Source organism: Hyperolius riggenbachi, chromosome 9 (genome assembly GCF_040937935.1).
Source record: "Hyperolius riggenbachi isolate aHypRig1 chromosome 9, aHypRig1.pri, whole genome shotgun sequence".
Lineage (NCBI taxonomy): Eukaryota > Metazoa > Chordata > Amphibia > Anura > Hyperoliidae > Hyperolius > Hyperolius riggenbachi.
The window spans coordinates 11256013-11268039 of NC_090654.1; the positions used below are offsets into that span (position 1 = coordinate 11256013).

Below are 12027 nucleotides of genomic sequence, written 5' to 3' on the forward strand. Positions count from 1 at the left end.
CAGCATTTGCAAGCTTGCAAATGCTGCTATGCAGGGAGAACAGGCATGCGCCTGACCGCAGAGGTGCAGCGGCCACCATGCTCTCTGTGCACGTTTGCATTGTGGCGGGCACCTATGGGCTTGGGCAGCATTGGAGATAAAGGAGGAGAGGAAGCTTCTGCACTGGAGACTGAGTGGAGAAATGAGTGACACTGCGGTGTGAAGGTGAGCTGGCTACCTATGCTGAAAGGCGGGGAGGAGGTATTAAGGGAGTCACCTGACTACCTATACTGGAGGGAAGGGGGGAGGGGTCATCTGGCTACCTATACTGGAGGGAAGGAAGGGAGGGGTCATCTGACTACCTATACTGGAGGGGTGTAGCTGGTGACAGTGGCCTTGGGCGGTAAAAAGTACAAATCCGGCCCTGGGCACTGCTGGCACGAGAGGTATATTGTGCAACAAAGCGTGGGCGGCCAGTAGATAAAATGGCCGACATATTCACATAGAGGGAGGCCTGTGTGCGAGCAGCTAACTGAACTGCCACACACCCCCTCAGCTGTTACAGAGCGTACAAGACTGTCAGTTAGAAAAGCAGCTTAGAATCAGTTTTTACCTCAGACCTGAGGCTGAAGTGATGTTGGAGAGAAGAGGACAAGCTGGGTACTGCTGCACAGGATAGATGGATAGAAGAAAATTAAGAGAAATAGCAGAAAAAGAGAAAAACACAGAGCAAGGCGCAGTACAGAGGAAAGTATGGCACACAGCGCTGGCAGAAAGAGGGAAGCTGAAGGGCAGGGGAGATGCAGGCATCAGTCGCAGCTACAGATTCAGCCAGTGACAGTGCAGTGAGTTATGCTGAGGAGAGAGAGAGATTTTCATTAAAAGTGTGGAAAAAGACATAATGGCCTCAATTCTGGTACGGTTATCAAACCCTCCCAATCACGATTAGAGTGATCACGAATTCGACTCCGCCCACTTTCAAATTGGCTCGTGATCACGAATAGAAACAGATATCCAACTCGAGTGCGGTTTTGAGATGAATAACTGCATGTAATCACGAATGACAAGTCGCAATTCGTGATTAAAAACCCGCCGACTTTAACGGTTAATAGCAAATCCGCCTTCCATGTCAGAAACACCCAATTTGCAGGTTAAGTTAAAAAGATAGTTGGAAAAAATATTATTTTCCTATTTTTTGTATCTATTTTTTTACGTTCAGAGTGTGGGAAATTTATAAAAAAATGACGTGGGGTCCCCGTACAGAGCCTCTTTAACCCCTTGTCCGCCATGCAGGCTGGGATAGCCAGAATGTGGAGCCCCAGGCCGACTGGGGCTTCGCACCCTGAGCTATACCAGCCCGCATGGTCAATGGTATGTGGGGGTTCTGGTGGAGAGGGGTGGCCAAGCCTTCCCCTCCCCCGGAACTCTTGTCCAGTCCATGGACAAGGGGCTCTTCCCCACCTCCGGTGCCCTAGGAGGAGGTGGGACGACGACTCCCTGGGGGGTTCATGGTGGCATCTGTAGACCCCTTTAAGAAGAGGACCCCAGATTCCCACCCCCCTCCCAGGAGAAATAAGTATAGGGGTACAAAGTAACCCTTACCCATTTCCACAAAGGGTAATTGAAATAAAAATGCAACCACAAGAAAAGTCCTTTCATAGTCTTAATGAACCAGAAATACTTACCTGTACCTTTAAAAAAAAATTCCCATGCCAATATCCTCAGAAAAAGGTCACACGCCAATATCCTCCAATATTGTAATCTTCTTACATCGATTGAAGATCTCTGCTGCCGCCGCCACACACACCACAGCTCTCAGCTATACCCGTGCCGGCTCCCGCTGTCCTCCCTGCTTCCCAAACCTGTCACCCACACCCATGCTGGCACCCATGGGTGCGCTGGGTGCCAGCATGGGTGAGGGGGATAGGCGTGGGGAGGACAGCGGGAGCCGGTGGCCAAGCGTTCGCAGAGGATGAGCTCTCAGGTATACTTAGTATTGCTGAGAGCAAAGCATCGTTAAATTTCCCTCCAAGGCTCCCCATTGGTTCCTTAACAGACCAATGGGGATCCTCCTCTGGGCAAAAGACATGGTTCGCACCAGAAACAGAATTCTCTTCATGTATTATATAAAAAAAACAAAAGTTTGCTTTCCTAAAACAGAAAGAATTTGCGATAATTCAGGTTAGAGTGAGCTCGAGATGTCTCCCAGGCATTATTATATAAAATTCACTGAATACAAAATGTGGACAGTACAAAACATCTGTTGTGTAAGTAGATCAAGTATTAATCTACTTATATATGTGTCTTTTCCCCTGGCATAGTATGTGTGACGGGCGAGCCGTCAGTGCGCAGAAAACGCAGCCGCAACCGACTTCCTGCCTCGGTTGTCGTTGCGCTGCCCCAATCAGAATCTCATGTCTGTGGACACCAGGCAGTCCAGCCTGGGGGGTCTCTGCTGTCTTCAGAGAAATAGTTAGCCTAGTTCTTTTCATGAAGCCTGTGCCCTGTGACTTGCTAATGAAGCCAGAGGGGTAACACTCAGATGTTAATTAACAAACCAGAAGTCTTTTCAGAGCCAAGGAAGCTAATCCCAGCAGGGGGCAGACTTAGCGGAACCATTCAGCCAGGATAGGGAAACATAGAGTTATGATCTTTATGCATGTTTTAGAAGTACCATACATCGGAGAAATGTGGAAGTTATATCATTCTGCTGGTCCGGATCTTGTGAGTGTTTTGATATTAAATTTGGGCCCCTAGCCTAACCAGAACTCTGGGAATTCCACCGTTTTTTAACCGGGCATGCAAACATGCCCAAGTTTGATATCATATTAATCGGTAGGTTCTGGGGATCGAGAATATGTAATTATTATCTGTGTGCCGGCCGCGCAGGTCTGCCTAGGGAACCTGTCAGGATTATGAGTTTGCTAAAGCCCCTGCCCAGATGTGATTACCATAGTCCGGCCTGGGGGCCGACTCTGGAAGCCCGCCTCTGATCTCAGCTCCATTAAAAGTGAATGAGCTGCCTGGGAAGAAGTTCCTCCCTTTACCATCTTCAGGACACACGGCCACTATGAGGAACAAGTGGTGGCCATATTGCCAGAGCTAAAACAAAGGACATCCTCCATTTTGTTTGGATTCTAAATCTTGCTGAACTTTACTCTGCAACAAAGAACTCTAAGAACTTGAAACCGTTTTGCTTGAACTTGACGATTTTCCCACAAAAGGACATATTTCCACAAACCATAAGTATTTTTCTCCCTTCTTTTATTTTTCATACTGGCTATTACTGTCTTAATAATTGTGATTTTTAATAATTGTCTGTATATATTAATTATTTATATTGCGTGAATAAACGACTTTCTCCAAGTCATTCACTGTTTCGCTACCCTGCTTATCAGCACACACAGAAATGATCCCGGGTCTCTGAAGATACGCTACTGTTTGTTTGTTGTTGGCTAGACAGAATATCGTGTGTTTAACCGTTTTATTCGCAGGATTAGTCAGTCAGTTAGTGGGCCCCACGGTCCCATAGTAACCGCGGTGGTGGCAGTTTACTCTGAACCAGTAGGTGACGTTGTAATTACCCGTGTCTCACAGGCTCCCTTCGGAGTTGTCTGCGGCTAATTCTTAACGGTTCCTGCGCATTGACTGCGACCAGAGTTCGCACGATCTGTGCGCTGGCACCGTTTAGAAGGCTAAGTGCGGTCAGCCACAAGGGCTCCTGTGACAGTGTTAGGCAGCGGTTGGGATCTGTGTTGTGCTGAAAGTATCTACGATAGCGCTAGCGCTATCGAGAAACGAACTAATTCGTTGGTGTAGCTGGAAGGCAATATATTTTTTATATATACAGAGAGACTGTGTAGCCAGTACCCCTCCCCAAAAGTTTTATTTTATTTGGCGTGGAAATGTCCGGGAACTACAAGAAAATGTGCCTGGCGGACCTGCAAAATCTTTGCCAAGAGAGAGGCATTGATGTCGGCCACAAGAAACAAGGGGACCTGGTAACGGAATTGTTTCAATGGGATACCCAGCAACTGCAGGAGCTGGATGTGTCTGCTGAGGTAGACGCTGACCCATCCGACTCAAGGCAAGGGGAACCAGAGACTGAGACTCCTGACCGTACAGAGGTTGTGCATCCTGAGGGCCCTGCATCAACAGTTACGCAGGAGAATGTCAGTGTGGACCCCAATCCCAGAGTTTCTGAAAGTACTCGCCTGGAACCGGCCAGTACTGGACTGTCCAGGGGTGCTGACCCGGTAATGCAGCAGGCATTACAAAAGCTGATGGAGACTGACCTGGACAAGTACATGCAGTACATGGAAGCCCGCGAGGAGCGGGAACGCCAATCTGCAGAACGCAAGGCTGCTGCTGCAGAACGCCACGCGGAGAGGGATGCCGCTGAGCGAGAACGGGAGCGCCAACGACAGCATGAGCTAAACATGGCAAAAGTGCAACAGGCCAGCCGGAGTTCACCGCCCAGCCTCCCTGCTGAAGGAGCTGCAGCACCCGTAAGTGCAAAATTTAAATTTGCTAATATTGAAAAAGACACAGACATTGACTTGTTTTTGCGGTCTTTTGAAAAAGCATGCCGTCCGTATCGTCTGTCCCAAGACCAGTGGGCCAGACATCTGACACCTTTGCTGCGCTACAAAGCGCTTGATGCCTTCGCAGAATTGCCTGCGGAGAAGGATAATGATTATGCTGCTATAAAAGACGCTATCATTACTAAGTACCAGCTGACGCCAGAAGCCTATCGGAAAAAGTTCAGGGCCTGGCAGAAAAAGCCTTCTGATTCGTACCGAGATGTGGCCAGCAGCTTGCTCACCACACTCCGCCAGTGGACACTAGGCCTCACCAAAGGGTCTTATGGCGTCCTGGAGGACTTGATAGTCCTCGAACAATTTCTGAACATTTGCCCTGCTGATGTACGACAGTTTGTGTTAGAACGCAGGCCGGCTTCAGCCACTGTCGCTGCAGACCTTGCTGAGACTTTTGCAACTACCCGGGTGGCTGATACCCGCAGAACTGTCCCATCCAGCTGGAGTGGAGGTCAGCCCAATACCTCAGCAGACCCTCCTGCCCCTGTGAGCTGTCCGCCACAGAGGCCACCCGCGCAGCTGCACTGCTCAGAACCCGAGCTCAGAACAGGTGGAGGGGGTCCCGGCCTCCTCCCCCTCCTCTGACCGCAGGGATGAGACCTTTCAGCCGCTGGCCTCGTGTGACATGAGCCAGTTGGCTGAAACTGACAGCGCCGTATTCTCAGCCGCACTACAAAGTGACCCAAGCCTGGAGGTGCTCAGGCAGCGAGCCGCTGAGCCCCTCGCAGACGGGGCTGCTTTCAAGGTGTACTGGGAAGGTGGGAGACTGTACAGTGAGTCTGTGCAGCCCCCTACAGGTGGATCTCATGCGAATACCAAATGGCTTGTGGTCCCGAGTGCGTTCAGGGGACATGTGCTGAAATCTGCACACGGTAATCCTCTGACAGGGCACCCAGGTGTCCGCAAGACACTTGCCGGTATTCGGAAACAGTTTAATTGGCCCCGGATGAACAGGGATGTAGCAAACTACTGCCGAGCATGTGCCGTCTGTCAGGAGCTGGGAAGGTCCAGGGATTCCCGCGGGGTTCCCTTAGGTCCACAGGCACTTAGCAGGGGAACCCTGCGTGGGCTGGCTGTTGACCTAACCAACCCACTGCCCGTTGTCAGCAGTCCCGGCAGACACCACGTCCGACTGCAGTGGCGCAAACGCCCTGTCCAGAACGGTCCATGTCGGGTTAACCCTGAGGGTAGCGGACAGCGACCTGTCCAGGTGAACCGAGCCGCAGGCGCCAATGGGTTTCCCCGCCGTCCCGGCAGCCGACACCAACACGCTGATGGGCTGTCCCGGTGTCAGGGGGAACTAGACCCAACAGCGCCAATGGCTGCTACGGAGGATGTCTTGGTGACAACCCCTTACACAGCATCAGAAAGGGGAGGTGTGACGGGCGAGCCGTCAGTGCGCAGAAAACGCAGCCGCAACCGACTTCCTGCCTCGGTTGTCGTTGCGCTGCCCCAATCAGAATCTCATGTCTGTGGACACCAGGCAGTCCAGCCTGGGGGGTCTCTGCTGTCTTCAGAGAAATAGTTAGCCTAGTTCTTTTCATGAAGCCTGTGCCCTGTGACTTGCTAATGAAGCCAGAGGGGTAACACTCAGATGTTAATTAACAAACCAGGGGCTCGATTCACAAAGCGGTGCAAAGTGTTAGCACCATGGTGAAAAGGCCCTTATCACGCCTAAAGTCACTTTAGGCATGATAAGAAGAAACTCGCGCGAAGTTGCCGCGCGTACGCGCTTACGCGCGTAACACCCGCCGCTTCGCGCGAAGCTCCCATTAAGCCCTATGGGACTTTGCGCGCGCTCTTACGCGCGTACGCGCGAACGCGCTTACGCGCGGTAACTTCGCGCGAAGAGCAGGAAAAATTGGTGATAACTCAGTGGTGAAAAGGTCATCACGCCTAAAGTCTTTTAGGCGTGATAACTGGGTTATCACCGCTTTGTGAATCGAGGCCCAGGAGTCTTTTCAGAGCCAAGGAAGCTAATCCCAGCAGGGGGCAGACTTAGCGGAACCATTCAGCCAGGATAGGGAAACATGGGGCTCGATTCACAAAGCGGTGCAAAGTGTTAGCACCATGGTGAAAAGGCCCTTATCACGCCTAAAGTCACTTTAGGCATGATAAGAAGAAACTCGCGCGAAGTTGCCGCGCGTACGCGCGTAACACCCGCCGCTTCGCGCGAAGCTCCCATTAAGCCCTATGGGACTTTGCGCGCGCTCTTACGCGCGTACGCGCGAACGCGCTTACGCGCGGTAACTTCGCGCGAAGAGCAGGAAAAATCGGTGATAACTCAGTGGTGAAAAGGTCATCACGCCTAAAGTCTTTTAGGCGTGATAACTGAGTTATCACCGCTTTGTGAATCGAGGCCCAGGAGTCTTTTCAGAGCCAAGGAAGCTAATCCCAGCAGGGGGCAGACTTAGCGGAACCATTCAGCCAGGATAGGGAAACATAGAGTTATGATCTTTATGCATGTTTTAGAAGTACCATACATCGGAGAAATGTGGAAGTTATATCATTCTGCTGGTCCGGATCTTGTGAGTGTTTTGATATTAAATTTGGGCCCCTAGCCTAACCAGAACTCTGGGAATTCCACCGTTTTTTAACCGGGCATGCAAACATGCCCAAGTTTGATATCATATTAATCGGTAGGTTCTGGGGATCGAGAATATGTAATTATTATCTGTGTGCCGGCCGCGCAGGTCTGCCTAGGGAACCTGTCAGGATTATGAGTTTGCTAAAGCCCCTGCCCAGATGTGATTACCATAGTCCGGCCTGGGGGGCCGACTCTGGAAGCCCGCCTCTGAGCTCAGCTCCATTAAAAGTGAATGAGCTGCCTGGGGAGAAGTTCCTCCCTTTACCATCTTCAGGACACACGGCCACTATGAGGAACAAGTGGCGGCCATATTGCCAGAGCTAAAACAAAGGACATTCTCCATTTTGTTTGGATTCTAAATCTTGCTGAACTTTACTCTGCAACAAAGAACTCTAAGAACTTGAAACTGTTTTGCTTGAACTTGACGATTTTCCCACAAAAGGACATATTTCCACAAACCATAAGTATTTTTCTCCCTTCTTTTATTTTTCATACTGGCTATTACTGTCTTAATAATTGTGATTTTTAATAATTGTCTGTATATATTAATTATTTATATTGCGTGAATAAACGACTTTCTCCAAGTCATTCACTGTTTCGCTACCCTGCTTATCAGCACACACAGAAATGATCCCGGGTCTCTGAAGATACGCTACTGTTTGTTTGTTGTTGGCTAGACAGAATATCGTGTGTTTAACCGTTTTATTCGCAGGATTAGTCAGTCAGTTAGTGGGCCCCACGGTCCCATAGTAACCGCGGTGGTGGCAGTTTACTCTGAACCAGTAGGTGACGTTGTAATTACCCGTGTCTCACAGGCTCCCTTCGGAGTTGTCTGCGGCTAATTCTTAACGGTTCCTGCGCATTGACTGCGACCAGAGTTCGCACGATCTGTGCGCTGGCACCGTTTAGAAGGCTAAGTGCGGTCAGCCACAAGGGCTCCTGTGACAGTATGGCTAATCCTCCTGCTTTAAATAGCTTCTCTAAGGCTAGATCTGCTTCCTCCAGGATGTCTAAGGCTCAGACAAGATGGTGCAGTCGTCGGGTCTCCAAGAAAATGGCTACCAAGATCTCACAGGACTTCAGCAGCAATACACTTTAGAAGGGAAGCGCACTTTCACTTTCCAGTTCCTCCTCACAGCCTTGACAAACATCGCAGCAGCTGGTGTGTGGTGTGCTTCCTGCCGGATCTCCCTGCTTCTGACACCCGGCTGGCTTCAGTCATTCAGAAGAGCAGAGTTCCTCTAAACAGGTTTGAGTTAGCTGTAAATGCGAACACACTGAAGTTTATTTTGTATTGCAAACTTTTTAAACAAACCCTGTTTTCTTTGCTTAGGCACAGGGCCAGATTTCTACTTTTCAGTGCCCCAGGCCCAGTTTCATGAAATGCGCCATCTGAGCCTGAAAGTATACACACACACAAATCATAACTGTCTCCTGTAGGGAGCAGAATCCGATTCCTGGGGTGACAGATTTGGCCACAAGCTCGTCCAGACACATCCCTTCAGCTAAAGTGATGAGTGCTGTTACTGTAGGAAAGGGGAACAGGAAAAACAACATGGAACATGACAGAATGGCTTCTAGCTTGTGGGGAAAGGAGGAGAATAATGCATTCAGCTGTTTCTAAAGATCTATGAGTGTGCTATATAATAGCAATATGACAGACATTATGCTAGGTACACACTATACAATTTTCTGGCAGATTTAAATGCCAGATCGATTTTTTCCAACAAGTCCGGTCTGAATTTTGATTGATTTTCTGATCGATTTCCATAGATATGAATGGAAATTGATCAGAAAATCGATCAAAATTCAGATCTGACATGATGAAAAAACTGGACCTGCAGGTAAATCTGCCAGAAAATTGTATGGTGTGTACCTAGTATTAGAATATGAGCTCTTCTAACAGTAAGTGATATGACTATGTGATCTGTTAAGATATCAGTGCTAATATATATATCTATATATATAATAGACTAATGCTTCATACACACTTGAGATAAAAGTCTTTGGAAAAGGCAAGATCACAGACCAATCTTACCACCCTTCATGTAGTATGAGAGCCATACCTACACAGTCTATTCTATGGAGCTGCACTCCCCATCAGACAGAAATCTTACCCCTTCCATGTAGTATGAGAGCCACACCTACACAGTCTATTCTATGGAGCTGCACTCCCCATCAGACAGAAATCTTACCCCCTTCCATGTAGTATGAGAGCCATACCTACACAGTCTATTCTATGGAGCTGCACTCCCCATCAGACAGAAATCTTACCCCTTCCATGTAGTATGAGAGCCACACCTACACAGTCTATTCTATGGAGCTGCACTCCCCATCAGACAGAAATCTTTGCAAGATGCTGCACACAAAGATGCCCGTACACACTCAAAAGATCATTATCTGCAAAAGATCTGTTCCTGCAAAATATCCATTCCTGCAAAATGCATTCATAGTCTATGAGATCTGCAGATCATCATACACACTTGGTTTAACAGACTTCATCTGCATATCTGGCAATCATCTGCAGATCTGAAAATCCATCCTGGTGGATGTGATCTGCAGATGATCTGCAGATGACTGTCTGTTAAACCAAGTGTGTATGATGATCTGCAGAATGGATATTTTGCAGGAACAGATCTTTTGCAGATAATGATCTTTTGATCACTGCCTGGGAACCACAGCGGCACCCCGGAGGAAGAGGCTAGGTGGCGCAGGCACCCCCCCAAGCGTGGCCAGCGCCGGGGAGAGCCGTCCGCACCCACCTCCCAATATTAAAAACAGGCACTTACCTTAATGTCCATTGCGTTCTGCTACATGCGCATTACTTTGGGGGCACCACATGAGAAAGGAGTGAAGCATGGGTCACCCCGAGCTTTAGAGCTCAGGGCTGGCTCACATACAACACTCCGGGGGGGGGGGGGGGAGGGGGGTTTTAAGGACAAGCGCAGACAACTAACTCCAGGGCTCACACCACCAGAGCAAGCCATCCACCACCTGCCTCCAAAGGATACAAACAGAGAGGGGTGCCGCTGTGGTTCCCAGGCAGTGAGAGAGCCTGGGTCCCCGTGGTTCCCCCTGGTTGTATAAAAAGGGGGTATTGGGAAGCCTCCCCGTGGCGCTCCTGGATAGTGCTAATGTAGCATGTAGCAGTGTTGCTTGTGAATTTTCGCCTAAGTCAATTTCGCATCGAAAATCCCGTTTTCGTTTTGGGCGAATTTTCACGAAAGTCTTCAGAAATATTTGCATTTTCGACCAGCATCGAAAATTCATTGTATAGTTTTTTGACCCTGCATAGTTTGGCATGCGAAAGCAAATGCATATTTGCATGAGCATTGCCTCATGAATAGCCAATTAGGCCAGATTTGGAAAGCCAGACTTCCTAGGGTTAAACTTGGTGTTTGCGCACGCATACATTTTCTAATGGAAAGCCTAAAGGTGGGTACACACATCAGATAAATGTCTTTGGAAAATGAAAGATCACAGACCAATGTTACCCCCTTCCATGTAGTATGAGAGCCATACCTACACAGTCTATTCTATTGAGCTGAACTCCCCATCAGATAAAATTTTTTGCATTTTTTGCAACATGCTGCACACAAAGATGCTGTACACATGCAACAGATCAGTATCTGCAAAAGATCTGTTCCTGCAAAATGCATTCATAGTCTATGATATCTGCAGATCTCATGCTGGGCATACACGGTATGTTTTCTACCATGTAATCGAGTCGCTGATGGCTCGATTGATAATTTCCGACGTGCCCGATACCCCGCCGGATCGATTCTGCTCTCGATACCGGCGGGCAGGACAAAAGAAGAAACGAGGGGAAAATAAGAAAGCGCTCGCGGGGACGAGCGGGAATCGATCCGGGCGCCCGCGGGGACGAGCGGGAATTGAGCCAGCGGCTCGATTACACAGTAGAAAACCTACCATGTATGCCCAGCATAATACACACCTTGTTTGACGGACATTCATCTGCAGATCAGACAATCATCTGCAGATCCAAAGATCCATCCTGGTTGATCTGATCTGCAGATGATTCTCCGTTAAACAAGGTGTGTATGAGATCTGCAGATATAGACTATGGGCTTGATTCACAAAAGAGTGCTAATTGTTAGCACGGCCGTTTTCGCGCAAATTTGCGCATTGCGCGCAATCGCGAATTTTCGCATGAAACGATAAAGTTTGAGCGCAAACGCTAATTTTTGTGTGAAATCGATATCGATTTCATGCTAAAATTCGCGTTTGCACGCTAAAACGTTATTGTTTCACGCAAAAAATCGCGATTGCGCGCAATGCGAAAATTCGCGCGAAGACGGCCGTGCTAACAGTTTTTGTGAATTCTTTTGTGAATCAAGTCTTATGAATGCATTTTGCAGGAACTGATCTTTTGCAGATACTGATCTGTTGCATGTGTACAGCATCTGTGTGTGCAGCATCTTGCAAAAAATTTTATCTGATGGGGAGTTCAGCTCCATAGAATAGACTGTGTAGGTATGGCTCTCATACTACATGGAAGGGGGTAACATTGGCCTGTGATCTTTCATTTTCCAAAGACTTTTATCTGATGTGTGTACCCACCTTTATTCTTCTTGCTTCAAGGTTGAGGCACGTACTCTATTAGATAGATAGAAGATGCGGCGTATGCTACGACGCGGGTCGGCGTGTGTGTGTGTGTGTGTGTCACGATCACTCGAAAAATGCCTTGACTAATTTCAACGAAACTTGGTATACAGATCCCTTACTAGCTGGGATATGTTCTGGGGGTCTCGCGTCCCCCCTGCACACCTGGGCGGAGCTACAAACACAGTAATCAAGCAAGAGTCCCCACACTTGGTACAGTTGGTCACCGAGGTTACACAT

General features: G+C 48.7%; 1 protein-coding gene across 1 annotated transcript in view; it reads left to right on the forward strand.

The window, feature by feature from the left end:
* Nucleotides 1-8334: 8334 nt before the first annotated feature.
* Nucleotides 8335-12027, forward strand: part of LOC137531913 (E3 ubiquitin-protein ligase TRIM8-like) — a 65755-nt gene continuing 62062 nt past the window's right edge. The window contains exon 1 of the mRNA XM_068251934.1: nucleotides 8335-8413. The gene's annotated coding sequence lies outside the window, so the exon portion shown is untranslated. The remainder of the gene's footprint in view (nucleotides 8414-12027) is intronic.